Raw genomic sequence first — 26,732 nt, 5'->3', positions numbered from 1 at the left:
TTTTTATGCTTAAATAGATTTTTGATGGTTATTGGTAGTCTGGGAGCAGGCACCGTCTCTACGGGGATGGGGTAATGAGGGGATGGCAGGGGGAGAGAAGCTGCAGAGAGGTGTGTAAGACTACAACTCTGCTTCCTGGTCCCAACCCTGGATAGTCACGGTTTGGAGGATTTAAGAAAATTGGCCAGATTTCTAGAAATGAGAGCTGCTCCATCCAAAGTGGGATGGATGCCGTCTCTCCTAACAAGACCAGGTTTTCCCCAGAAGCTTTGAAACGGCGATGCACTTTGACACTCTTGAAACATGACTTCTGTCGGTTTCATATAGAAACAAAACCACATAAGTGAGCCGCTGATGTTGCACATGACACGGGAAAAAGGTGAGAGCTTTATTGACATACTAGGCAGAAATCAACAGGCAGACATGACCTTGACCCCAGTGATTGACTGTTGGCTAATGTGACCTTGCTGGGCCATTCTAGACATCACCTGCCTACGTGAGCCACGTTTGATGAAAACTGGAGTGAAAACTTCCATTTTGACCTTTGACCCCAATGTCTGACCTTTGATAAATATTTTCCCTGGACAATTTCAGAGATTGGTGGACATCAATGTGAAAAACTTAAATTTTGACCTTTGATCCAAATGGCCTTGATCATTAGCTAAAAAAAAAAAAAAAAATGTTTAAGGACAATTCCTGAGTTGACTGCTGTCCACATACCAAGATTGGTGGAAATTGGTGAAAGGACCTTGAAGGAGGAAGGAAGAAAAAAGATAGACCAAAGATAAACCAAAATTTTGACATTTGACCTCAGTGATCTTGATCTTTACCAAAACAAACCTTTTTAAGGGTTGCTTGTCATCCACGTATCAAGTTTGGTGGAAATCAGTCAAAGTATCTGAAGGAGGTGGGAACAAACAGAAGGATAAACACAAATTTTGACCTTTGACCCCAAATGGCTCTGATCTTTATCAAAACAAGTTCTTCCAGTCTTCCAGTACTGGGGGTGGCTGTCACCCACCCATCAATTTTGGTGGAAATCAGCCAAAACACCTGGGAGCAGCAGTAGGAGAACAAAGAGAAAAAGATACACTAAAATTCTGACCTCTGACCCCAATGAACGTGACTTTTGGCTAAACAAACAGTGTTGGGGGCAACCTACATGCACAGGGCAAGTTTGGTAGAAATTAGCTCAAGCACCTTGGAGGAGAAGCAGAACACACACACACACACACACGTTTCTCAAACTATCGTATGATAAACCACAACCCTCTATGTTCTTTCTTGGATTCAAAACATTATATTTTAGAGACAAACTCCAGCTGTGGGCAACAACAGCTGCTGTTTGCTTGTCACAGGCTCCAGTGCACAGCAGTTTCCTGGAGGAGATGAATTCCACTGCTGGCAGTGACAGTTTTAAAGGCAGATAACACACAGCTCAGCCCCTTAATGACTACCTGAGCATGCACAAAAACGTATGTTATATCCTTTAAAGTCTGGACTTCTGCTAAGTGAGTCTGTGTCATTGCAATCACAATGAATTTTAGTCACATGGTTCTGATGTGCATTTGTGTAATGCAGCTCAAAGGTGTGAGCAGATTTTTAAAAAACATTTATTTACCATTTTTTCATCAAAAAAACAAAACAGCTGCACATCAATTACAAAGTGTAAACAAAAAGAAAGTGCAATCAAAATACATAAATGTGCCACAACCCAGTGGCTCTACTCTATTTTACTCTTCTATTCTACTCTTCCTTTTTCAGATATTTAGATGTACCTTAGTATACAATAGTAACGTTCTCCTTAGAATTGGAATATATTATAGGTATATTCCAATCTACTCATCCATTTGTGAGTTAGTAATTGACACAGTGGGGACTCCAGGAACTCCAAAAACAGCGATCAGCAGATGAGGCTCCAGAGAACGCGAGCGATAACCTCAAAATATGAAATGCAATATCACTGAAGTTTGGGGCAAAGCAATTCATACGACTTAAATCACAGGGTGAGGCGTTACATCTATCACACAGATCAGAAACATTGGGATAAATTTTGGATAATTTGGACTTTTTAAATTTTAATTTAATTTGATAAGTGCAGCCTGTGTACTACTTTAAAGTGAATTAGGGAAAGTCTTGCACAAGATGATGAGGTATGAATTCTGTCAACAGCCCTATCCCAGAAACCTTCCCCAAACTCCAGACTCAGCTCTTGTTGAGGTTGAGGTTCTCTTTATTTAATGTGGGTAACCAAGTCTCAGTGAAGGACTTATTTCTAGAAGGGCCCAATGCCATGAGTCTCTCACTCCTCCCCAGCACTGATGTTAAGAGTGCCAGTTAGGAGCTTGGCTGCGATCGGGAAGCGAACCTGAGTCGCTGGTGTCCCAGTCCAATATGCAAGCTGTTACGCCACCACCTTCCCAATTACAGATAATTTTATTGACTGGATTGAAAGAACAAGATTATATATCCACGATATAAGAGCTTTCTTATGGGGCATAAATTCAAAAATGTCCTCCCAAGGCTGTTTAGCAGGCTGAGTGGGGAACTCAAGAAAATTAGTCGATGCACAATGTCTAATTTGAAAAAATAAATAAATAAAATGAGATGAGGCAGGATGTAAGGAAGACATGTTAGTAAAATTAAGAAAGATATTATCTCTAAAAAGATCACGGAAACATTTAATGCCCTTCTTATTCTGTAGGTGAAATGCAGTGTCTAAGAAGGAGGGAGGAAAGAGTTGATTATTACAGTGCATAATGGGCCAAGAGCAGAAGCAGAAACACACTTGAAGTGAAGTTGAAATTGATACCATATTTTTAGAGAGGTAAGTGCAACAGGATTATCTGTGTAGGCTACTGAGACAGGGACACAGGGAGAGGCAAAAATAATAAGGCAGGTGAGAGAGGTAGACAAACACGACTGAGCTTCTAACTGACACCAAGTTGTATCAGGATCTTTTAACCAATAAATGTATTTTTGAAGGTTAGCTACCCATACCTCCAATGAGTCGGCACTTTTGTAATAATGATATATAAACCCTGGTAATTTTACCTCCCCATATAAATGAGGAAATCATTTGATTGATAGATTACAAAACGTTTTGGGTAAGAACAGAGGAACACACTGACAAAAAGGTATAAAAATTTGGGTAAAACATTCATTTTCACTATATTAATTCTACCTAAAAGAGGTACTGCACTCTAAAAAATGAAAAACTGTCTCAATGAGGAAAAGTGAGATAACAATTTGTATACTTTTTTAAAGTTATTTCAACTTAACCAGAGAAGTCTTGTGGCATTAACTCAGTTGAGAGTTGAAATAACCAGTTACATTCATTCCCAAATACCTAAAACCAGAATGAGTCAGATGGAAAGGAAGATCAGTTTGTCATTTGTCTGAGTCACTGTGCAGCTACATTTGAAGGCAAGCATTCAGTTTCAGCCCAGTCTCACAGTTTTTTTTTAGTCCTCCCATCATGAAATGATTCAAATTTTCGTACAGGTTTTTTTTTAAACTCACTATTACTAACCCCTACTAACCCATTGTCCCTGTCTTTGCTGGACAACGAAGGTCCAACTCTTCAGGGCCCTGGTGCCTCATGTACAAAGGCTGCGTACACACAAAAGTGTGCCGCATGCTAACGTTCAGATGTATCAAAAGTGAAATGGCCATGGAAATGTGCAGTGCGCCACATCAAGTTCATGGCTGGCGTACGCACGTTTCTACAGCTATTGTTCCACTGTGACACGTAGAGGTGATACTGGGAAACTGTTAATAGTGTGAAAACAAGAAGTCATCAGAGTGATATGCACATCAGCGACACACTTATGAACAATTAACACACACACACACACACAAAATTATGGAATCACCCTGTAAATTTTCATCCCCAAAACTAACACCTGCATCATATCAGATCTGCTCGTTAGTCTGCATCTAAAAAGGAGTGATCACACCTTGGAGAGCTGTTGCACCAAGTGGACTGACATGAATCATGGCTCCAACACAAGAGATGTCAATTGAAACAAAGGAGAGGATTATCAAACTCTTAAAAGAGGGTAAATCATCATGCAATGTTGCAAAAGATGTTGGTTGTTCACAGTCAGCTGTGTCTAAACTCTGGACCAAATACAAACAACATGGGAAGGTTGTTAAAGGCAAACATACTGGTAGACCAAGGAAGACATCAAAGCGTCAAGACAGAAAACTTAAAGCAATATGTCTCAAAAATCGAAAAATGCACAACAAAACAAATGAGGAACGAATGGGAGGAAACTGGAGTCAACGTCTGTGACCGAACTGTAGGAAACCGCCTAAAGGAAATGGGATTTACATACAGAAAAGCTAAACAAAAGCCATCATTAACACCTAAACAGAAAAAAAAAACAAGGTTACAATGGGCTAAGGAAAAGCAATCGTGGACTGTGGATGACTGGATGAAAGTCATATTCAGTGATGAATCTTGAATCTGCATTGGGCAAGGTGATGATACTGGAACTTTTGTTTGGTGCCGTTCCAATGAGATTTATAAAGATGACTGCCTGAAGAGAACATGTAAATTTCCACAGTCATTGATGATATGGGGCTGCATGTCAGGTAAAGGCACTGGGGAGATGGCTGTCATTACATCATCAATAAATGCACAAGTTTACGTTGATATTTTGGACAATTGAAAGGATGTTTGGGGATGATGAAATCATTTTTCAAGATGATAATGCATCTTGCCATAGAGCAAAAAATGTGAAAACATTCCTTGCAAAAAGACACATAGGGTCAATGTCAACGAGCAGATCTGATTTGATGCAGGTGTTAGTTTGGGGGATGAAAATTTACAGGGTGATTCCATAATTTATTCCTCAGAATTGAGTGATTCCATATTTTTTCCTCTGTAACCGTTACTGACTGCCACAATCTTTTTTTCTTGATTTCTTATAGTGTTTCTTAAAGCCAGAAAGTTGCCATTTGAAATGACTTTAGTTTTGTGTCATGCCTGTGATCTGCTTTTTTTCTACAAAATTAAACAACTGAATGAACATCATCTGAGGCCGGTGATTCCATAATTTTTGCCAGGGGTTGTATAATAAATAACTGTTTTGACACTTTATAAAGGTAATTTGAGGTCTTGTGTGAAAGACTGTACAACAAAAAAGTTCAAACAATAAACACAAATGCACATTTTGAACAATATATACAAAATGGTCTATGCGTTTTGTTATTTTGATATGGTAAACAGTGCTTTACGCTGAGAAAGCAACAGAGTTATCCAGTAACATTCAATCAATCAATCAATCAATTTTATTTATATAGCGCCAAATCACAACAAACAGTTGCCCCAAGGCGCTTTATATTGTAAGGCAAGGCCATACAATAATTACGTAAAACCCCAACGGTCAAAACGACCCCCTGTGAGCAAGCACTTGGCTACAGTGGGAAGAAAAAACTCCCTTTTAACAGGAAGAAACCTCCAGCAGAACCAGGCTCAGGGAGGGGCAGTCTTCTGCTGGGACTGGTTGGGGCTGAGGGAGAGAACCAGGAAAAAGACATGCTGTGGAGGGGAGCAGAGATCAATCACTAATGATTAAATGCAGAGTGGTGCATACAGAGCAAAAAGAGAAAGAAACACTCAGTGCATCATGGGAACCCCCCAGCAGTCTAAGTCTATAGCAGCATAACTAAGGGATGGTTCAGGGTCACCTGATCCAGCCCTAACTATAAGCTTTAGCAAAAAGGAAAGTTTTAAGCCTAATCTTAAAAGTAGAGAGGGTGTCTGTCTCCCTGATCCAAATTGAGAGCTGGGAGACAGACACCCTCTCTACTTTTAAGATTAGGCTCACAGGATTCACATGCAAACTAGTGGAGCAATCCTGATAGTTACACACTCTTTGTTTGAGCACGAGAGATTGTCATCAGAGACTCTCCATCTGCTCTGTCTGCTTTCACTTTCGCTGTGCGTAATGGTGCAGGGCACACTGGAATAGTATGTACTCACTGGAGCACCCAGGGGGCTATTCAAACAGGCCAACTAGTAACATATCACTCCTGAAAACGATCTTTGGCTTTTCACGTGAGGTAAATCTGCCCTACGTTGGGATTTTGGAAAACCATGTGATGGTGAACCAATTCCGATTGGACACTCACATTGCGCATGTCATCACACAGCTTCTATGAGGAGTACAAAGATGGCCGATGGCTGGCTCAAAAGTCCACAGATTTAACTTCTCAGCAAAGAAAAAAAAGTAAGTTTCTATCTCATATCATTAAAAAGTTATTTATAATTTAGTAAAGCTTGGTTTTAGCCATTGTATACAATGGCGTCGGCCCCACAGGGTTAACCAGTAAACAGTGGACATTGTGCTGCAATGCACCATGAGAGTTTGGGGTTTTAAATGTTGTTATTGTAGTTCATGTTGGTTTAACAGTGTTGTTCGTGTTATTGATTTATTGTGTTTTTGTAGTTCAGTTGCTTTAGTCAGTTTAATTAAATCTCATGTTACCATTACCATGAGTGAGAAGTGTATTGCTTTTGATGTCTTCCACCACCGTCCCGTAGTTGCTCCCAGTGTGGAGTGAATGCCTTGTATGGCAGCACCCTGACATCAGGGTGAATGTGAGGCATTATTGTAAAGCACTTTGAGCTTTCTGTTACAGATGGAAAAGCACTATATAAATGCAGTCCATTTACCATTTATATAAATGAAGTCCATTTAAGTGTCATTGTTGCATTTATCTGATCACCATTTGAGTTGACATTGAAACAAACCTGGTAACACAATGTTCTACAGAAATGCATTCATCAATAAGTCTTTCCTATGAAAAAGAACAACGTGTGTCTGACAAAGCATCAATCTCACTCTGTTTCATAAGCATGGCATAACAGGCAGCACTCACTGCTGCCATAGTGCCAGTGTGAAAAACATTTCACCTTCCTTTGCTTAAAATATGCACCAACTCTGTTTTGGACTGACAGACTGCGTGTGATATACCCTTTTTACTCCAGCTTACAGTGCCAGCGCAGGTGTGTAGCCAGAGAGGCGAGGGGTCCTCCCTTCTTTGCCCCATTAGTCTAAAGCCTTTTTTTTTTTTTTTTTTTTTACACACAATAACCCTAATTTCTCTATGACAGAGCCTTTTTTATTTAAAAAAAAAAAAAAAAACAACAAAGAAAAAACTAGAGGAATAAAATGCATTCAACAAGACTGCAAGGTTTGCCACTAAGGCAGATATGCCTCAGGCAATGGCTGAAGAGGCATTGTGAGGCAAATAGAGATTATTAAATGTTTCAGTTTGTTCTTCGGTGAAGTGTCAGTTTCAGAGTAATGGCTGGAGGGTGAGGACTGGCCTGCACACACTGCTCATAAAAATCCTTGTTACTTGTCCTTAGCATGAGGTGTGTTTAGGTGCATTTTTACTGCGAGATGGCAGAAAGTGATTGCACCATGGACCACCATAAACCTGGTCTAAAGTCAGACACAGAGCTTTCCTGCTGTTTATACGTGCAGTATTAAGATGAGCTTTATACATATTTTTTAGTGCCTTGAAACTAGAGAGGTGGCCTTGTGACTGGAGGGATTTGGGTTTGAGTCTCCAACTGGGTAGAAGGAAAAAAACTAGGTGGGGAAGTAATGAACATTACTTGTACCACTTTCATTTCCAACACTAAGGTGTCCTTGAGAAAGAACCTTAATCCCCAAATCACTCATCATGTGCAGCAGAACACCATGCATGTCAGCTTCTGTCAAGCGTGTGAATTGCAAAAATGTGACACATCACTGAAAGCTCTGATGTGGGGGAAAAAAAGCAAATACACAGTGCATCTAGAAAGTATTCACAGTGCTTTACTTTTCCACATTTTATGTTACAGCCTGATTCCAAATGGATGAAATTCAAAATTCTACAGACAGTACCCCATAATGACAATGTGAAAAAAGTTAGAGATTTTTGAAAATTTATTAAAAATAAAAAACCCTAAGAAATCACATGTACATAAGTGATCACAGCCTTTTGCCATGAAGGTCTGTCCCATCTTGGAGGTCAGCAGACAATTCCTTTGACTTCATGTTTGGTTTGTGCTCTGACATGCACTGTCACCTGTGGGACCTTGTATGTAGGCAGGTGTGTGCCTTTCCAAATCATGTCCAATCAACTGAATTTACCCCAGGTGGACTCCAATTAATCTGTAAAAACATCTCAAGGATGATCAGTGAAAACAGGATGCACCTGAGCTCAATCTTAAGCTTTATGGCAAAGGCTGTGAATACTTATGTACACATGATTTCTTAGTTTATTTTTCATAAATTTACAAAAATTTCAAAAACATTTATCATATTGTCAATATGGGGTATAGTAAGTAGAATTTTGAAAGAAAAAATTAATTTACTCCATTTTGGAATAAAGCTGTAACATAACAAAATGTGGGAAAAAGCAAAATGCTGTGAAAGGAATGTATTTGTGTAGCACTTTTCCATCTGCATCAGACGCTCAAAGCGCTTTACAATGATGCCTCGCATAAACACACACATCGATGTCAGGATGCTGCCATGCAAGGCACTCACGAGACACCAGGAGCAACTTGGGGATTAAGGACCTTTCCCAAGGGGTCCTTAGTGATTTTTCAGGTGTTGCCGACCAAATGGCCCCCCCTAAAAATCAGTCCCCCTGCCACCACTGTGCATGTGTCATTAGCTATGGTTCATAGATTATTGCCTCGTTTCTCCTTATAACTGCACTCCAGTCATCATCTATCTCAGCGACAGATATCTGAAGGTTTTGTACAACAATCATTTCCACATAAATTCAGCATTATTTCATCATAAAAGACAGAGGAAGCAATCAGAGTGTCGCAGCTACACGAGCTGCTAGCTGATGCGTTCACTGCGCGTCTGTCATTTCATAGCGTCACCGAGTTTTGCTTCATTTCTGATTAAAACTGACTCTAGAATGATTTAAGTGGCTTTACTTTGTCATTCCCTGGTTCTCAAGACCAGGCACCTAAGTGGCCTAAATTATTGGCTGTTCATCTACAATGATCTCCAATGCTTCAAAATGGACAAAAAAAAACCAGAGATGCTAGGAAGAAAACAGAAAACAACCATCAAAATGGATAGAAGAATAACCAGAATGGCAAAGGCTCACCCATTGATCAGCTCCATGATGATCAAAGACAGTCTGGAGTTACCTGTAAGTGCTGTGACAGTTAGAAGACGCCTGTGTGAAGCCAATTTATTTGCAAGAATCCCCCATAAAGTCCCTCTGTTAAATAAAACACATGTGCAGAAGAGGTTACAATTTGCCAAAGAACACATCAACTGGCCTAAAGAGAAATAGAGGAATATTTTGTGGACTGATGAGAGTAAAATTGTTCTTTTTGGGTCCAAGGGCCGCAGACAGTTTGTGAGACGACCCCCAAACTCTGAATTCAAGCCACAGTTCACAGTGAAGATACTGAAGCATGGTGGTGCAAGCATCATGATATGGGCATGTTTCTCCTACTATGGTGTTGGGCCTATATATCGCATACCAGGTATCATGGATCAGTTTGGATATGTCAAAATACTTGAAGAGGTCATGTTGCTTTATGCTGAAGAGGACATGCCCTTGAAATGGGTGTTTCAACAAGACAATGACCCCAAACACACTAGTAAACGAGCAAAATCTTGGTTCCAAACCAACAAAATGAATGCCTTGCAGATGTGAAGAAATCATGAAAAACTGTGGTTATACAACTAAATACTAGTTTAGTGATTCACTTGATTGCTAAAAAAGACATAATAGTTTTAAGTTCGTAGCATCCACAGCAGATGCTACTATTATTGTGAACACCCCCTTTTCTACTTTTTTTTTTTTTACTAATAGCTCAATTTCATAGCCTTAAGAGTGTGCATACTACTGGTACCTTGTTTCCCATGTAACAATAAGAAATATACTCAAAACCTGGATTAATCTTTTTAGTCACATAGCACTACTATTATTCTGAACATTACTGTAAATGAAAATAAACTGAAATTGAAAAGTATTTATGGAAGCAAGTTAAAAAAGGTTTTTAGTCAGATAATTTCAAAACAAATAGAAGAGACTTTATTGTCGTTATACAAGTACAATGAAATTTAGATTGGCATCTCTGCCATGTTCATTAACACAAAACAACTGCTGTAAACATTAGTCCTGAGAGAGTGATTATATAAAGTGCAACATTCCTGAGAGTTATTGTAGTGGATGAATAGTTGGGATGGGGGTTTCGGTGGAGTGTGATGGAGGCCACAGATCAGGTGGAAGCTGTTCCTCAGTCTGCTTGTGTGGGATTGGATTATTCTGTAGGGTTTGCCTGATGGCAGAAGTTCAAATAGAGGGTGAATAGGGTGAAAAGTGTCTGAAATAATGGTGCCGGCCTTCTTCCTCGGATAGTTGGTGTAGACATGGTCTAAATGTGGGAGCTTTGACCCTACTGCACGCTGTGCAGTCTTGGGTCCTTCAGCTCAGTGGCTGTGTAGCTTTTGTACCACACAGTGATGCAGAATGTGGGGATGCTGTCAATGGTTCTATAGAAATTCAGCAGCAGTTTCTGGGCTACTGTGCTTGTTTCAGCTTCATCAAAAAGAACAGTTTTTTCTTGGGCTTTTTTGATCAGGCTTGAAGTGTTGAAGGTCCATGACAGATGGTTGGACAAGGTGACTCCAAGGAACTTCAGTCTTTACTGCTTCTCCATTCATACAAAGGGGGAGGTGGGCTGTACTTTCTGTTCTCCTGAAGTCAAGGAAGGACGTGTTCTTGCATAAAAATGTTTCCTCTGTCACAATCCAACACAAAACTCATCTTTTTCTTAAAAAAAAAAATCTTTAACTGTGTGAAACACTCCTCATTGAGGCGTCAAAGCTTCTATTTGTTTTCGGGCACAGTAGGTGCAGAAATTTTCAAAGGTCCTTCTTTTTATTTCCTTTTCCCGTCACAGTCGGTTGACATGTGGTGTCCAGCAGGTGGCGTTGATGTTGCGGAAACCCCATTTTCTTTGAAGACCATCAGTGTTGAATGCAGACCACCATGCTGTCAGGACACTTAATAAAAACATCTCTGTCTTCATCACTGATGGTCAAAGTGTGGCCAGAATGTTGAATCCTATAGGATTCAACAGTGTACTGAAAATTCAGTTTGACACAATAAAGCCACAATAAGTGTGTCATTGTGAAACACAAATGACCAAAAATCACATCATGCAAAAGCTGCAGGAGCTGCCTGAAAATGAGACTGAAATCAAATGCGTGTGGACAAGAAAAAGAAAATATTTAGAATCAATTTCATGCCCCTGTGAAGAATAATTGGTGTGGATTTGCAACATTATGATAAAACGATAAGCTCCTTTCAGCTTGTCACAACGGCGCTCATTTATTCTTCTGCTTTATCATGGCTGCCTGTCTAGTGTTAATTACTAAATAAATGATTTATTTATCTGCTGTGAAAACACTTTGCATTTGCTGCTGTCTGCTCCTGTCAAAATTATTTGCAACACAACATTTATATCCACGTGCAACAAGCAGGACATTACAAATGCAGAGTTTGTCACAGGTCAGCTTCTGGATTTTATTGAATTAAACTATTAGTCAATCAACAGATAACCAATTAGTCATTTAATGGACATGATGATGATGTCACTGGTGAATGTGAAACTCTTTTGATTGCTTTTCATGGCAGCGTGTGAACACAGCGTAAAAAAATTAAACAATGTAACTTATAGATTAGAGAGATTTGCTGAGGTGTATTGTTTATATCAATAAAGTCTTTTGTACCACTGTCATTTTATTAGTAAAGAGAGCAGGCCACGGCCTCAACTTTATCTAAAGTTTGGGTCTTTTAGTGAAGCTTAATGCTGACAAATTATACTGTATTTGTCGTTTTTTCTGCTGCCTGATTCTGTTTGAGGTGCGGCTCTATCCAAAGATGGGAGTGGGTATTTTCTTCTGCAGGCCTCCCATCCTGTGCACCACCATGGACTCCCAAAATTGCCTGTATATTCGTACTGTAAATTGTGTCTGTAGTATGGCCCAAGAAGAGGGTCACCTCTTTGAGTCTGGTCTGCTTGAGGTTTAGTCCTCAAATCATCAGAGGGAGTTTTTCCTTACCACTGTCACCTGTGTGCTTGCTCTAGGGGTTAGTAAGGTTAGACCTTACTTGTGTGAAGCACCTTGAGGCAACTTTGTTGTGATTTGGAGCTATATAAATGAAAATAAATTGAAAATTAAGTTAAATTGTGTCAATACCACTGAGGGTAGCAAAATTTACCACCCTTAAAGGCCCCTTCACACAGTGCGAATATGTACAACTCCAGGGCGACAACCGTCGGAGCAGCTGGTATGTGCGCACCACAAAACATTGCGCTAACGGGCAAGCGTGCATGATGCTGGTATGACGGTTTGTGCATGCAGGAACACAGCAGCTTTTCCCCAGCCGCAGCAATGAAGAAAAAATTTTTAAAAATACGTCATCCATGGGATTTGAACCCACACCTCCCAAAAGCTCTGATTATCAGTCAGAAACTGTACCAAGTGAGCTACCATCACTGTACTATAAAAGGTACTGAAAACAGCCTCATATCAGGAAGCACATGTACGTATTAAAAAAATAAATAAAAATGACATGGCATATAAAAATATTGCATTGTATTAAATCCCTCTTATCAAGCGGGCAATACAAATATGATCTGTCTGTTCCTCTGTAGCTGACCCATGATCACTGACGTACAGTCATGAAATGACATGAATGAGAACCAGTTTGCTGAAGTCCACATCTGCTGGCGTGTCTGTAGCCGGCTAGGATGCGTCTTGCTGATGTGTGTCTTGTGGATGGTGCACCACAGGACACTGCATCATGGGTGACGTGACAGGGAGATCACCTGCTGCATGTTATGATCCGACGGTCTGTTTCAACCTGGGGGCAGCCTGTCCATGTGTGCGACATACACACATGAGCTCGCTTACTGCAGCCCATCACCACAGTGATATGTTTTTATTTATGTCCACTTGATGACAGCAAACAGACACATGTATGTCCAGAGGTCGGTTGTTAGTCCATGTCTGTCAAACACAGTACTGTCCAGCTGGATTGTCCAGAATGACAGATCTCCATGGCCGCTTTTGTCATAGCCACACCTCCTGTCAGTTCAGCGCACACACCAAAGCCACACTCGTGGGGCACTTAGACAAATTTCACTGTGAGTAGGACAGTGATTGTCTGCAGTCTGTTGTGCCAACAGTGCGAATGGCCACGCACTGTCTAAGTGCCATGCAAGTGGTGTTAGATGCTGCAATTTGGCCAACACCTGCTGTGACCGGGATCAATGGGATCTCACAGTGCACACTCTTTCAGCCGCTGGCGTGCGCAAATAGTTGTAGCAACAGGTGAACGAGGCTTTGGAAGCAGCTACAAAATTTCATGGTTTGTGTTATGTGTCGACGCGAGTTGAGGAGCGGACCTGCGTCAGACAGAACCCAGCGCTAAAAATAACCAGAAAGCGGTTCCAACAACAGAAACAATTTATTTTTCACCTGTGCATAATAATGTGTACAAAACTAAAAGAACGTCCTTCTGGTGGAGTGACTGTTGGCACGCTCTTAAGCACCCAAAAGGATAGAAGCCCGGCGTTCCTGGACCCACTACCACCAGACAAACACCCCCCAGGTGGACACGACAAACTGACTCTCTGTGAAGCAAAGAAGAGGTGAGGTAAGTCAGCAGTTACAACAATATCTTTCAAAAGACACACGCTATCAGCAACACATTCAGGTCTGTATTTTTTAACTTTATGCAAATGAGCAGCTTCTCACAACAAGTGGAGGATCACTTATCCTGCACGCCACAGCAGTGAGAAGCAAACTGCACAATTCTCATCACAATTCCAGTATACTGCGTAACAAAACACCAAGTTACTATCAACAATTAGTCGAACACTTAATCACCTTTAATGTGTGCTGACAGCAAGTGTCCTCACCCTTCCTTGCTTCACGGGCTCGATGTGTCAAACCCAGGCGCGGTCCTCAGCGTCTCACAAACGGACATCACAAGGTCGAGTTCCCGGCAGTTCTGCTTGAATCACACATGCCTTAAATGCAGAACGCCATCCAATTATCTGCTTCAGCTGAAAGTCTTTAAGGTTGCATGTGAGCACCAGTCACAGGTGCTACACATGATGTTGATGAGGGTGAGGATTCTTCAGCCAGCACCTTCTCCACAGACAAATCAGTTCTCATGCCACCTGAAGAGCAAAGAAAAGAAAAGAACACCAAAACATCCAGCCACACCCCCCAACACACAACAGTTTGCATACGAAATGACACGGTTTGCATACGATTCCTGCTTCATGCACACTTAATGTGCAATTTGACCAAATTCGCACTATGTGTGAAGGGGCCCTAAGGGATATATCACCAGATAATTATGTATGACAGCCATTGACAGGGGGTCAATGAGGAATTACTCTGGGGTCAACATTTTCAAATGCTCCAATCATCCTGAAAAGTATCTACTAATATAAGCAACGTCATTGTGTCCCACAACAGCCTGTCCTCAGTGTTCTTGAAATGGAGCAATATTTCCACCTGGATGAGATTCACCATTAATGCATGTATAATATCATTTTGCCAAGAGCTCCAGTACTACAATATTTGCCTGACTATAAAGATTCCATCCATCCATCCATCCATTTTCTTCTGCTTTATCTGGAGTTGGGTCGCGGGGGACGCAGCTCAAGCAAAGCCGCCCAAACCTCCCGATCCACACACACACCTCCCCCAGCTCCTCCGGGGGAACCCCAAGGCATTCCCAAGCCAGCCGAGAGATGTAGTCCCTCCAGCGTGTCCTGGGTCTTCCCCGCGGCCTCCTCCCAATGGGACGTGCCTGGAACACGAGGCGTCCAGGGGGCATCCGGAAAAGATGCCCAAGCCACCTCAACTGACTCCTTTCGACGTGGAGGAGCAGCGGCTCGACTCCGAGCTCCTCACCCTATCTCTAAGAGAGCGCCCAGCCACCCTGTGGAGGAAACTCATCTCGGCCACTTGTACTCGTGATCTTGTTCTATCGGTCATGAGCCAAATCTCATGACCATAGGTGAGGATCGGAATGTAGATCGATCAGTAAATCGAGAGCCTTGCCCCCCTACTCAGCTCTCTCTTCACCACGACGGTCCGATACAGCGACCGCATCACTGCAGATGCTGCACCGATCCGTCTATCGATCTCACACTCTATCCGTCCCTCACTTGTGAACAAGACCCCAAGATACTTAAACTCCTCCACTTGAGGCAAGGACACTCCACCGACCTGAAGAGGGCAAAGCACCTTTTTCCGGTCAAGAACCATGGCCTCGGATTTGGAGGTGCTGATTTTCATCCCGGACGCTTCACACTCGGCTGCAAACCGCCCCAGTGCACGCTGAAGGTCCTGATTTGACGAAGCCAACAGAACCACATCGTCCGCAAACAGCAGAGATGAGATTCTGTGGTTCCCAAACCAGACCCCCTCTACACCCTGGCTGCGCCTAGAAATTCTGTCCATAAAAATAATGAACAGAACCGGTGACAAAGGGCAGCCCTGGCGGAGGCCAACGTGCACTGGAAACAGGTTTGACTTACTACCGGCAATGCGAACCAAGCTACTGCTGCGGTTGTACAGGAACCGGATAGCCCTTAGCAAAGGACCGTGGACCCCGTACTCCCAGAGCACTCCCCACAGGGTGCCCCAAGGGACATGGTCGAACGCCTTCTCCAGATCCACAAAACACATGTGGACTGGTTGGGCGAACTCCCATGAACCCTCGAGCACCCGATGGAGCGTGTAGAGCTGGTCCAGTGTGCCGCGACCAGGACGAAAACCACACTGCCCCTCCTGAATCCGAGGTTCGACCATCGGTCGAATTCTCCTCTCCAGTACTCTGGAATAGACCTTACCGGGGAGGCTGAGGAGTGTGATCCCCCTATAGTTGGAACACACCCTCCGGTCCCCCTTCTTAAACAGAGGTACCACCACCCCGGTCTTCCAATCCAGAGGCACTGTCCCTGATCGCCACGCGATGTTGCAGAGGCGTGTCAGCCAAGACAGTCCCACAACATCCAGAGACTTAAGGTACTCAGGACGGATTTCATCCACCCCAGGAGCCTTGCCACTGAGGAGCTTTCTAACCACCTTGGTGACTTCGGTCTGGGTAATGGATGAGTCCGCCTCTGAGTCCCCAGTGTCTGCTTCCTCTTCAGAATATGTGACGATGGGATTGAGGAGATCCTCAAAGTACTCCTTCCACCGCCCGACAACATCCCCAGTCAGGGTCAACAGCTCCCCACCATAAACAGTGCTGGTGGAGAGCTGCTTCCGCCTCCTGAGGCGTCGGACGGTTTGCCAGAATCTCTTTGAGGCCGACCGATAGTCCTCCTCCATAGCCTCCCCGAACTCCTCCCAGACCCGAGTTTTTGCCTCTGCGACCGCACGGGCTGTGGCACGCTTGGCCTGCCGGTATCTGTCAGCTGCCTCTGGGATCCCACCTACCAACAAAGATAAGTAGGACTCCTTCTTCAGCTTGACGGCATCCCTTACTTCCGGTGTCCACCACCGGCTTCGGGGATTGCCACCGCGACAGGCACCAGAGACCTTGCGACCACAGCTACGAGCGGCAACATCAACAATGGAGGTGGAGAACATGGTCCACTCAGACTCCATGTCTCCAACCTCCCCCGGGATCTGGGAGAAGCTCTCCCGGAGGTGGGAGTTGAAAACCTCGCTGACAGAGGGTTCCAACAGTCGTTCCCAGCAGACCCTCACGATACGTTTGGGCCTGCCAGGTCTGACTGGCTTCCTCCCCTTCCAGCGGATCCAACTCACCACCAAGTGGTGATCGGTCAACAGCTCTGCCCCTCTCTTCACTCGAGTGTCCGAGACACGTGGCCAAAGGTCAGATGATACGACTACAAAGTCGATCATCGACCTCCGGCTCAGGGTGTCCTGGTGCCACGTGCACTTATGGACACCCTTGTGCTTGAACATGGTGTTTGTGATGGAGAAACTGTGACTAGCACAGAAGTCCAACAACTGAACACCACTTGGGTTCAGATCGGGAGGCCGTGCTTCCCGATCACCCCCCTCCAGGTCTCACTGTCGCCGCCCACGTGGGCATTGAAATCCCCCAGGAGAACAATGGAGTCCCCAGTTGGAGCGCTATCTAGTACCCCTCCAAGGGACTCCAGGAAGGTCAGGTACTCTGCACTACTGCTCGAAGGCGTAGGGACGCGACCCTCTCGTTCACCGGAGTGAACTCCAACACATGGCGACTGAGTTGGGGAGCAATAAGCAATGCAACCCCAGCTCTCCGCCTCTCCCCGTGGGCAATGCCAGAAAAATGAGGCATCCAGCCCCTCTCCAGGAGTTGGGTACCAGAGCCCAAGCTGTGCGTGGAGGTGAGCCCGCCTATCTCTAGTCGGTATCTCTCAACCTCCCACACAAGCTCAGGCTCCTTCCCCCCTAGTGAGGTGACATTCCACGTCTCAACAGCCAGGGGCTGTGAGCATGGACCGGGCCGCTGGGCCACCCGCCCTCGACTGCCACCCAATCCTCTCTGCACCCGACCCCCATGGCCCCCTCTGCAGGTGGTGAACCCACAGGAGGGCGAGCCCACATTGCTCTTTCGGGCTGAGCCCGGCCGGGCCCCATGGGCTAAGGCCCAACTACCAGGCGCTCGCGCGCGAGCCTCAACCCCAGGCCTGGCTCCAGGGTGGGAACCCGGCTCCGCCATACCGGGGAACGTCTCTGTCCTTGATTTTTTACTGGTCATGGAGGTTCTGAACTGCCCTTAGTCTGACCCGTCACCTAGGACCCGTTTGCCTTGGGAGACCCTACAGGGAGCACAAAGCCGCTGAAACATAGCTCCTAGGATCATCCGGGTAAGCAAACTCCCCCACCACGATAAGGTGGCAGTCAGAGGGGGAGTATAAAGATTCCAAAAAGGTATATTTGCATTATCTTTGACTGAATGTTACGTGGTAAAAACAGCACAATTTGTTACAAAGGTCAATTTCAATTTGTAAAGGGGCCAAAAGTTAAAGGAGCTCCAATTCTGGTAAAATATCACACTGGTCAACATGATTTTTCTTGCATTAAATTTTTCAACAGATTTTGGGTAGTTTGGGGGCGCTGAATCTGATATGAATCTGGCGTTAACTTTTTACAAATCACGTTTTTGAGATACAGTAGTGTTCAGAATAATAGTAGTGCTATGTGACTAAAAAGATTAATCCAGCTTTGTGTATATTTCTTATTGTTACATGGGAAACAAGGTACCAGCAGATTCTCACAAATCCAACAAGAGAGACGTGTGGAAGAAAATGGAAAACAACCATCAAAATGGATAAAAGAATAACCAGATTGGCAAAGGCTCACCCATTGATCAGCTCCAGGATGATCAAAGACAGTCTGGAGTTACCTGTAAGTGCTGTGACAGAAGACGCCTGTGTGAAGCCAATTTATTTGCAAGAATCCCCCGCAAAGTCCCTCTGTTAAATAAAAGACATGTGCAGAAGAGGTTACAATTTGCCAAAGAAGACATCAAGTGGCCTAAAGAGAAATGGAGGAATATTTTGTGGACTGATGAGAGTAAAATTGTTGTTTTTGGGTCCAAGGGCCACAGACAGTTTGTGAGACAACCCCCAAACTCTGAATTCAAGCCACAGTTCACAGTGAAGCATGGTGGTGCAAGCATCATGATATGGGCATGTTTCTCCTACTATGGTGTTGGGCCTATATATCGCATAAAAGGTATCATGGATCAGTTTGGATATGTCAAAATACTTGAAGAGGTCATGTTGCCTTATGTTGAAGAGGACATGCCCTTGAAATGGGTGTTTCAACAAAACAATGACCCCAAGCACACTAGTAAATGGGCAAAATCTTGGTTCCAAACCAACAAAATTAATGCCTCGCAGATGTGAAGAAATCATGAAAAACTGTGGTTATACAACTAAATACTAGTTTAGTGATTCACAGGATTGCTAAAAAAGCAGTTTGAACATAATAGTTTTGAGTTTGTAGTGTCAACAGCAGATGCTCCTATTACTGTGAACACCCCCTTTTCTACCTTTTTTTTTACTAATAGCCCAATTTCATAGCCTTAAGAGTGTGCATATCATGAATGCTTGGTCTTGTTGGATTTGTGAGACTCTACTGAATCTACTGGTACCTTGTTTCCCGTGTAACAATAAGAAATATACTCAAAATGTTGTGAAAGTGTAGGTACACGGACCCACAACAGGGGGCGCAATGAACGGACAATGGAGAAAAGTAAAGAACAAGTTTTACTGTTGTGAAAAGAGCACAACTAATACAACAATCAATAATTTGGAGGTGTAAGCCGAAATCTGCTGGTGTCGTGTGGGCAGGCTCGAAGGTAGGAGACGTCCGTCCTAGTCGAACCGGAACCACCCAGATCTCCTCTGCCACCGAAACCCAGAAGTACTGGAACCGCCAAGTCCCGAATTCCCAGGTGGCCACTGCCTTCGCTCGTCGGATCCGGTACTGCTGGCGGGAAAGAGCACAAACACACAGGTAGGGATGCGACCGCATCCAGTAGATGGAGAGGGGCGAAGCCGCCTCCACCTCTTGTTACACAGAAGCAGGAAAGGTGAGTACTTATCTGAGCAAGTTGCTTTCTGTAATCAGCTGTCCTGAAAAGGTTTAGCAAGGTTTATCTTTAGTATACGTTTGCAGAGAAGGATTACCTTAAACTCAAGGCGATATCTCGGCACTGAGGTGGAGACGCCGTCCTACTGATATACCTCCGTGCTGAGTGGAACAGCTGTGTCCAGTGATGGGTGACAGCTGTCACCCAGGCTGCTCCCATAAGGTGGCAGCGCCCTCTGGTGCCTGGAGCCCGCACTCCAGGCAGGGCGCCCTCTGGTGGTGGTGGGCCAGCAGTACCTCCTCTTCAGCGGCCCACACAACAGGACCCCCCCCTCAACGGGCGCCTCCTGGCGCACGACCGGGTTTGTCCGGATGGCGACGATAGAAGTCGGCCAGGATGGCCGGGTCCAGGATGAAGCCCTTCTTCACCCAGGAGTGCTCCTCGGGACCGTACCCCTCCCAGTCCACTAGATACTGAAAACCCCGGCCCATTCGACGGACGTCAAGGAGCCGGCGCACAGTCCAAGCCGGTTCCCCGTCGATGATCCGGGCAGGAGGTGGTGCCGGACCCGGGGTGCAGAGGGGTGAGGTGTGATGGGGTTTTATCCGGGAAACATGAAAAACTGGATGGATCCGCAGTGAGGCCGGAAGCTGGAGCCTCACTGCGGCGGGGGTTGATGACCTTGAGGATCTTGAAAGGTCCGATGTACCGTTCCTGAAGTTTTGGAGAGTCCACCTGCAGAGGAATGTCCTTGGTGGACAAACCAGCCTCCTGCCCAGGACGATACTTGGGGCCGGGGCCCGCCGCCGGTCTGCATGTTTTCTTCGCCCTCGTCCGGGCCTTCAACAAAGCAGAGCGGGCGGCACGCCACACCCGACGGCACTTCCGTAGTTGGGCCTGGACCGAGGGCACACCGACCTCCATCCCTCAAACCACCGGAAACAAGGGGGGCTGATACCCCAGCACACCTCAAACGGGGAGAGGCCGGTGGCTGATGACACTTGGCTGTTGTGGGCGTACTCGATCCAGGCCAGGTGGTACTCCAGGCCGTCGGGGTGCGCGGCTGTCACACAGCGAAGTGTCTGCTCCAGTTCCTGATTTGCCCGCTCTGCCTGCCCGTTGGTCTGGGGGTGGTACCCAGACGAGAGGCTGACCGTGGCCCCCAGTTCCCGGCAGAAGCTCCTCCAGACGTGCGAGGTGAACTGGGGACCGCGATCGGAGACGATGTCTGATGGTATCCCATGCAGACGGACGACGTGGTGGACCAGGAGGTCCGCGGTCTCCTGGGCCGTTGGTAGCTTCGGGAGGGCCACGAAGTGGGCCGCCTTGGAGAAGCGGTCCACTACCGTGAAGACGACGGTGTTTCCCTGGGACGGCGGGAGGCCCGTGACAAAGTCCAGGCCGATGTGGGACCAGGGGCGATGTGGGACGGGCAGCGGCTGTAGCAACCCTGAGGTCCTTTGGTGGTTGGCCTTGCCCCTGGCGCAGGTGGTACAGGCCTGGACGTAGTCCCGGACGTCGGCCTCTAGGGACGCCCACCAGAAGCGCTGCCAGACGACTGCCACGGTCCATTGCACCCCAGGGTGACAGGAGAGCTTAGAACCGTGACAGAAGTCCAGTACTGCAGCCCTAGCTTCTGGTGGGACGTATAGTCTGTTCTTTGGTCCGATTCCGGGGTCCGGGTCATGGGTCAGGGCCTCCCGGACGGTCTTCTCCACGTCCCAGGTGAGGGCGGCCACGATAGCGGACTCCGGGATGATGGGATCCGGGGGATCCGACGGTTCCGTTTTGACTTCGTCTTCGTGTACCCGGGACAATGCATCCGATCTTTGATTCTTGGTCCCGGGACGGTAGGTAATCCGGCCAAGTCAAAACGGCCAAAGAACAGTGACCAGCGGGCTTGCCTGGGGTTCAGCCGCTTGGCGGTCCTGATGTACTCCAGGTTCCGATGGTCAGTGAAAACCGTGAATGGCACGGCTGTTCCCTCCAACAGATGTCTCCACTCTTCGAGGGCCTCTTTCACAGCAAGGAGTTTCCGATTGCCGACGTCATAGTTCCGTTCAGCGGGGTCAACCTGCGGGAAAAATAGGCACACGGGTGAAGGACCTTATCGGTCTTCCCGCTCTGGGGAGAGCACCGCTCCTATCCCCGAGGTCCGAGGCATCCACTCAACCACTAACTGGCGGCTAGGATCGGGCTGCACCAGAACTGGTGCAGACGAAAAGCGCCGTTTCAACTCCTTGAATGCGGCTTCGCACCGATCCGACCAGGTGAAGGGGATTTTTGGTGAGGTCAGGGCTGTCAGGGGGCTAACTACCTGACTGTAGCCCTTAATGAACCTCCTGTAGAAATTAGCAAAGCCGAGGAACTGTTGCAGCTTCCTACGGCTTGTGGGTTGGGGCCAATCTCTCACCGCCGTGACCTTGGCCGGATCAGGGGCGACGGAGTTGGAGGAGATGATAAACCCCAAGAAGGACAAAGAAGTGCGGTGGAACTCACTTCTCGCCCTTCACAAACAGGCGGTTCTCCAACAACCGCTGTAGGACCTGACGGACATGCCGGACATGAGTCTCAGGATCCGGGGAAAAGATGAGTATGTCGTCTAGGTACACGAAGACGAACCGGTGCAGGAAGTCCCGCAAGACATCGTTTACCAATGCTTGGAAAGTCGCGGGAGCATTAGTGACACCGAACGGCATGACCAGGTACTCGAAATGACCTAACGGGGTGTTAAATGCCGTCTTCCATTCGTCTCCCTTCCGGATCCGAACCAAATGATACGCATTCCTAAGATCAAGCTTGGTGAAGATTTTGGCTCCATGCAAAGGGGGTGAACACTGAATCCAACAAGGGCAACGGGTATCGGTTGCGAACCGTGATTTCGTTCAACCCCCTGTAATCAATGCATGGACGAAGCCCGCCCATCTTTTTTACCCACAAAAAAGAAACCAGCACCCATCGGGAGGTGGAATTCCGGATCAACCCCGGCAGCTAATGAGTCCCGGATGTAGGTCTCCATTGATTCGCGTTCCGGCCGTGAGAGGTTGTACAGCCTACTGGACGGGAACTCACTGCCTGGAACCAAATCAATGGCACAATCATACGGGCGGTGGGGAGGAAGCGTGAGAGCCAGATCCTTGCTGAACACGTCAGCGAGGGTATGGTACTCCGCCGGCACCCGCCTTCAGATTGGGCGGGACTTCGGACCTCCTCCTTAGCTGTGGAGCCGGGAGGACCGAGGAACCTAGACACTCCCGATGGCAGGTCTCGCTCCACTGTACCACTACCCCGGACGGCCAATCGATCCGGGATTGTGCTTTAGCATCCAGGGAAAGCCCAGAACCACACGGGAGGTGACTGAGTCACAAAGAACTCGATCACCTCCCGGGTGTTACCTGAACCACACAGAGTTACTGGAGGTGTCTTATGTGTGATCGGTGGGAGTAGGGAGCCATCTAGTGCTCCGAACCTGTACAGGCGAGGTAAGAGCCACCAGAGGGAGCCCTATCTCCCTGGCCCCTCTGCTGTCTAGCAGATTCCCTTCAGAGCCGTGTTCCACCAGTGCTGGGGCCTTCAGGGTTAATCCTCATACAGGATCGTGACTGGGAGTCGTGTGGCAATGTGGGTGTGTCCCACGTGAATGTTTTGGCCCACCCCTGGCCCCAGTCTCTAGGGGTGGGCGTTGGAGTTTAACCGCTCGGGGCAGTCGTTTGCAAGATGCTCACTCGAGCCGCAAACAAAACAAGCTCCATAGGCCCGCCTCCTTTGTGCTCCAGGTGCCCTAAATGTATGCCCTGCTCGTGTCCATAGCTTCGTCAGCAGGGGAGCCGTAGGCGCACGGAGCGCAGGAACAGAGGAGCGTGGGGAGGGCGGAGCTCGGTCGAACCGGAAGGGAGAGGGACGACGCGTGCCTGGCCAACGCCCTTCGCCTCTTTCCCGACGGCGTTCTTCTAGCCGGTTGTCGAGTCGTATGACCAGATCGATGAGCCCATCTAAGTCCCGCGGTTCGTCCTTCGCCACCAGGTGCTCTTTTAGGACCAGTGACAGTCCGTTTACAAAGGCGGCGCGGAGGGCAGTGCTATTCCAGCCGGATCTCGCCGCCGCGATGCGGAAGGCGACTGCATAGGCAGCTGCGCTCCGACGCCCCTGTCTCATTGACAGTAGCGCGGTTGAAGCGGTCTCTCCTCTGTTGGGATGGTCGAACACCGTTCTGAGCTCCCGTACAAACCCATCGTATGTATGAAGGAGCCGTGAGTTCTGCTCCCAGAGCGCTGTAGCCCAAGCGCGTGCCTCCCCGCGAAGCAGATTTATTACATAAGCTACTTTGCTAGCGTCAGTCGCGTACATCACGGGACGCTGTGCGAAGACGAGCGAACACTGCATCAGAAAATCCGCGCACGTGTCCACACAGCCTCCGTACGGTTCTGGAGGGCTTATGCATGCTTCTGGGGACGGAGGAAGGGACCGTTGAACGACCAGTGGAACGTCACTTTCACGCGCAGGGTCCTCGGGAGGGAGAGCCGCAGCGGCGCCCGGAGGGCGCGCCTCCACTTGTGCGGCGAGAGCCTCCACCCTGCGGTTTAGGAGAACGTGCTGCTCGGTCATTAAATCGATCCGAGAGGTGAAAGCGGTGAGGATCCGCTGCAACTCACCGATTACCCCTCCCGAAGCCGCCGACGCGCCTTGTTCTTCCATTGGCCGTTCAACAGCCGGTTGACGCCCCTCGGGGTCCATGACGCTGGCCGAGATATCCTGTTGTGAAAGTGTAGGTACACGGACCCACAACAGGGGGCGCAATGAACGGACAATGGAGAAAAGTAAAGAACAAGTTTTACTGTTGTGAAAAGAGCACAACTAATACAACAATCAATAATTTGGAGGTGTAAGCCGAAATCTGCTGGTGTCGTGTGGGCAGGCTCGAAGGTAGGAGACGTCCGTCCTAGTCGAACCGGAACCACCCAGATCTCCTCTGCCACCGAAACCCAGAAGTACTGGAACCGCCAAGTCCCGAATTCCCAGGTGGCCACTGCCTTCGCTCGTCGGATCCGGTACTGCTGGCGGGAAAGAGCACAAACACACAGGTAGGGATGCGACCGCACCCAGTAGATGGAGAGGGGCGAAGCCGCCTCCACCTCTTGTTACACAGAAGCAGGAAAGGTGAGTACTTATCTGAGCAAGTTGCTTTCTGTAATCAGCTGTCCTGAAAAGGTTTAGCAAGGTTTATCTTTAGTATACGTTTGCAGAGAAGGATTACCTTAAACTCAAGGCGATATTAATCAATCAATCAACTTTTTTCTTGTATAGCGCCAAATCACAACAAACAGTTGCCCCAAGGCGCTCCACATTGCAAGGCAAGGCCATACAATAATTATGAAACACAGTCTACGTCTAAAGCAACATAACCAAGGGATGGTCCAGGGTCACCCGATCCAGCCCTAACTATAAGCCTTAGCGAAAAGGAAAGTTTTAAGCCTAATCTTAAAAGTAGAGAGGGTATCTGTCTCCCTGATCTGAATTGGGAGCTGGTTCCACAGGAGAGGAGCCTGAAAGCTGAAGGCTCTGCCTCCCATTCTACTCTTACAAACCCTAGGAACTACAAGTAAGCCCGCAGTCTGAGAGCGAAGCGCTCTAATGGGGTAATATGGTACTATGAGGTCCCTAAGATAAGATGGGACCTGATTATTCAAAACCTTATAAGTAAGAAGAAGAATTTTAAATTCTATTCTAGCATTAACAGGAAGCCAATGAAGGGAGGCCAACACGGGTGAGATATGCTCTCTCCTGCTAGTCCCCGTCAGTACTCTAGCTGCAGCATTCTGAACCAACTGAAGGCTTTTTAGGGAACTTTTAGGACAACCTGATAATAATGAATTACAATAGTCCAGCCTAGAGGAAACAAATGCATGAATTAGTTTTTCAGCATCACTCTGAGACAAGACCTTTCTGATTTTAGAGATATTGCGTAAATGCAAAAAGGCAGTCCTACATATTTGTTTAATATGCGCTTTGAATGACATATCCTGATCAAAAATAACTCCAAGATTTCTCACAGTATTACTAGAGATCAGGGAAATGCCATCCAGAGTAACGATCTGGTTAGACACCATGCTTCTAAGATTTGTGGGGCCAAGTACAATAACTTCAGTTTTATCTGAGTTTAAAAGCAGGAAATTAGAGGTCATCCATGTCTTTATGTCTGTAAGACAATCCTGCAGTTTAGCTAATTGGTGCGTATCCTCTGGCTTCATGGATAGATAAAGCTGGGTATCATCTGCGTAACAATGAAAATTTAAGCAATACCGTCTAATAATACTGCCCAAGGGAAGCATGTATAAAGTGAATAAAATTGGTCCTAGCACAGAACCTTGTGGAACTCCATAATTAACTTTAGTCTGTGAAGAAGATTCCCCATTTACATGAACAAAATATCTCGGCACTGAGGTGGAGACGCCGTCCTACTGATATACCTCCGTGCTGAGTGGAACAGCTGTGTCCAGTGATGGGTGACAGCTGTCACCCAGGCTGCTCCCATAAGGTGGCAGCGCCCTCTGGTGCCTGGAGCCCGCACTCCAGGCAGGGCGCCCTCTGGTGGTGGTGGGCCAGCAGTACCTCCTCTTCAGCGGCCCACACAACACAAAACCTGGATTAATCTTTTTAGTAACATAGCACTACTGCTATTCTCAAAACTACTGTACTTATCACCAAAAGACTTTCTTTACTAAGCATGGTGGCCATCTTGGAAAATGGCTGCCATATTGAAAAACTGAGAGGCCCGTGGGCATTTTCAAATGAGCGTTCTCTAAGGAGTATTTTTCCCAGATTTGGTGATTGTGCAGTCATTTGAAAGTTTCCCCTGAAATATTCTGTATTATACTAACTAAAAACTTTATATTCTAACACTCAAAACTGTAACTTTAGGAATGTTATAAACTCAGGAATAGTAGCAATTTTAATATTGTGTGAGATTAATTAACACAGAGCATTTTGCTGTGTATCTATAAACTGAGATGGGTTGGCAATGTGCACGCCACAGGGACCTGTGCTTGTGCAACAGGATTATTTGTATGTGTGTGGGTGGCTGTTCTCTT

The 26,732-nt window shown here is 46.5% G+C and overlaps 1 long non-coding RNA gene across 1 annotated transcript; it reads left to right on the top strand.

Moving 5' to 3' along the window:
• Positions 1-6,355: 6,355 nt before the first annotated feature.
• LOC117522362 lies at positions 6,356-23,911 on the top strand. Its single transcript, XR_004564205.1, has 4 exons — positions 6,356-6,508; positions 22,234-22,237; positions 22,443-22,446; positions 23,900-23,911. It is a non-coding gene; the product is annotated as an uncharacterized LOC117522362 (long non-coding RNA).
• The last annotated feature ends 2,821 nt before the right edge of the window (positions 23,912-26,732 follow it).

This window comes from Thalassophryne amazonica, chromosome 12 (genome assembly GCF_902500255.1).
Source record: "Thalassophryne amazonica chromosome 12, fThaAma1.1, whole genome shotgun sequence".
NCBI classification, from domain to species: Eukaryota; Metazoa; Chordata; class Actinopteri; order Batrachoidiformes; family Batrachoididae; genus Thalassophryne; species Thalassophryne amazonica.
This window is presented reverse-complemented; position numbering and strand designations above follow the sequence as displayed.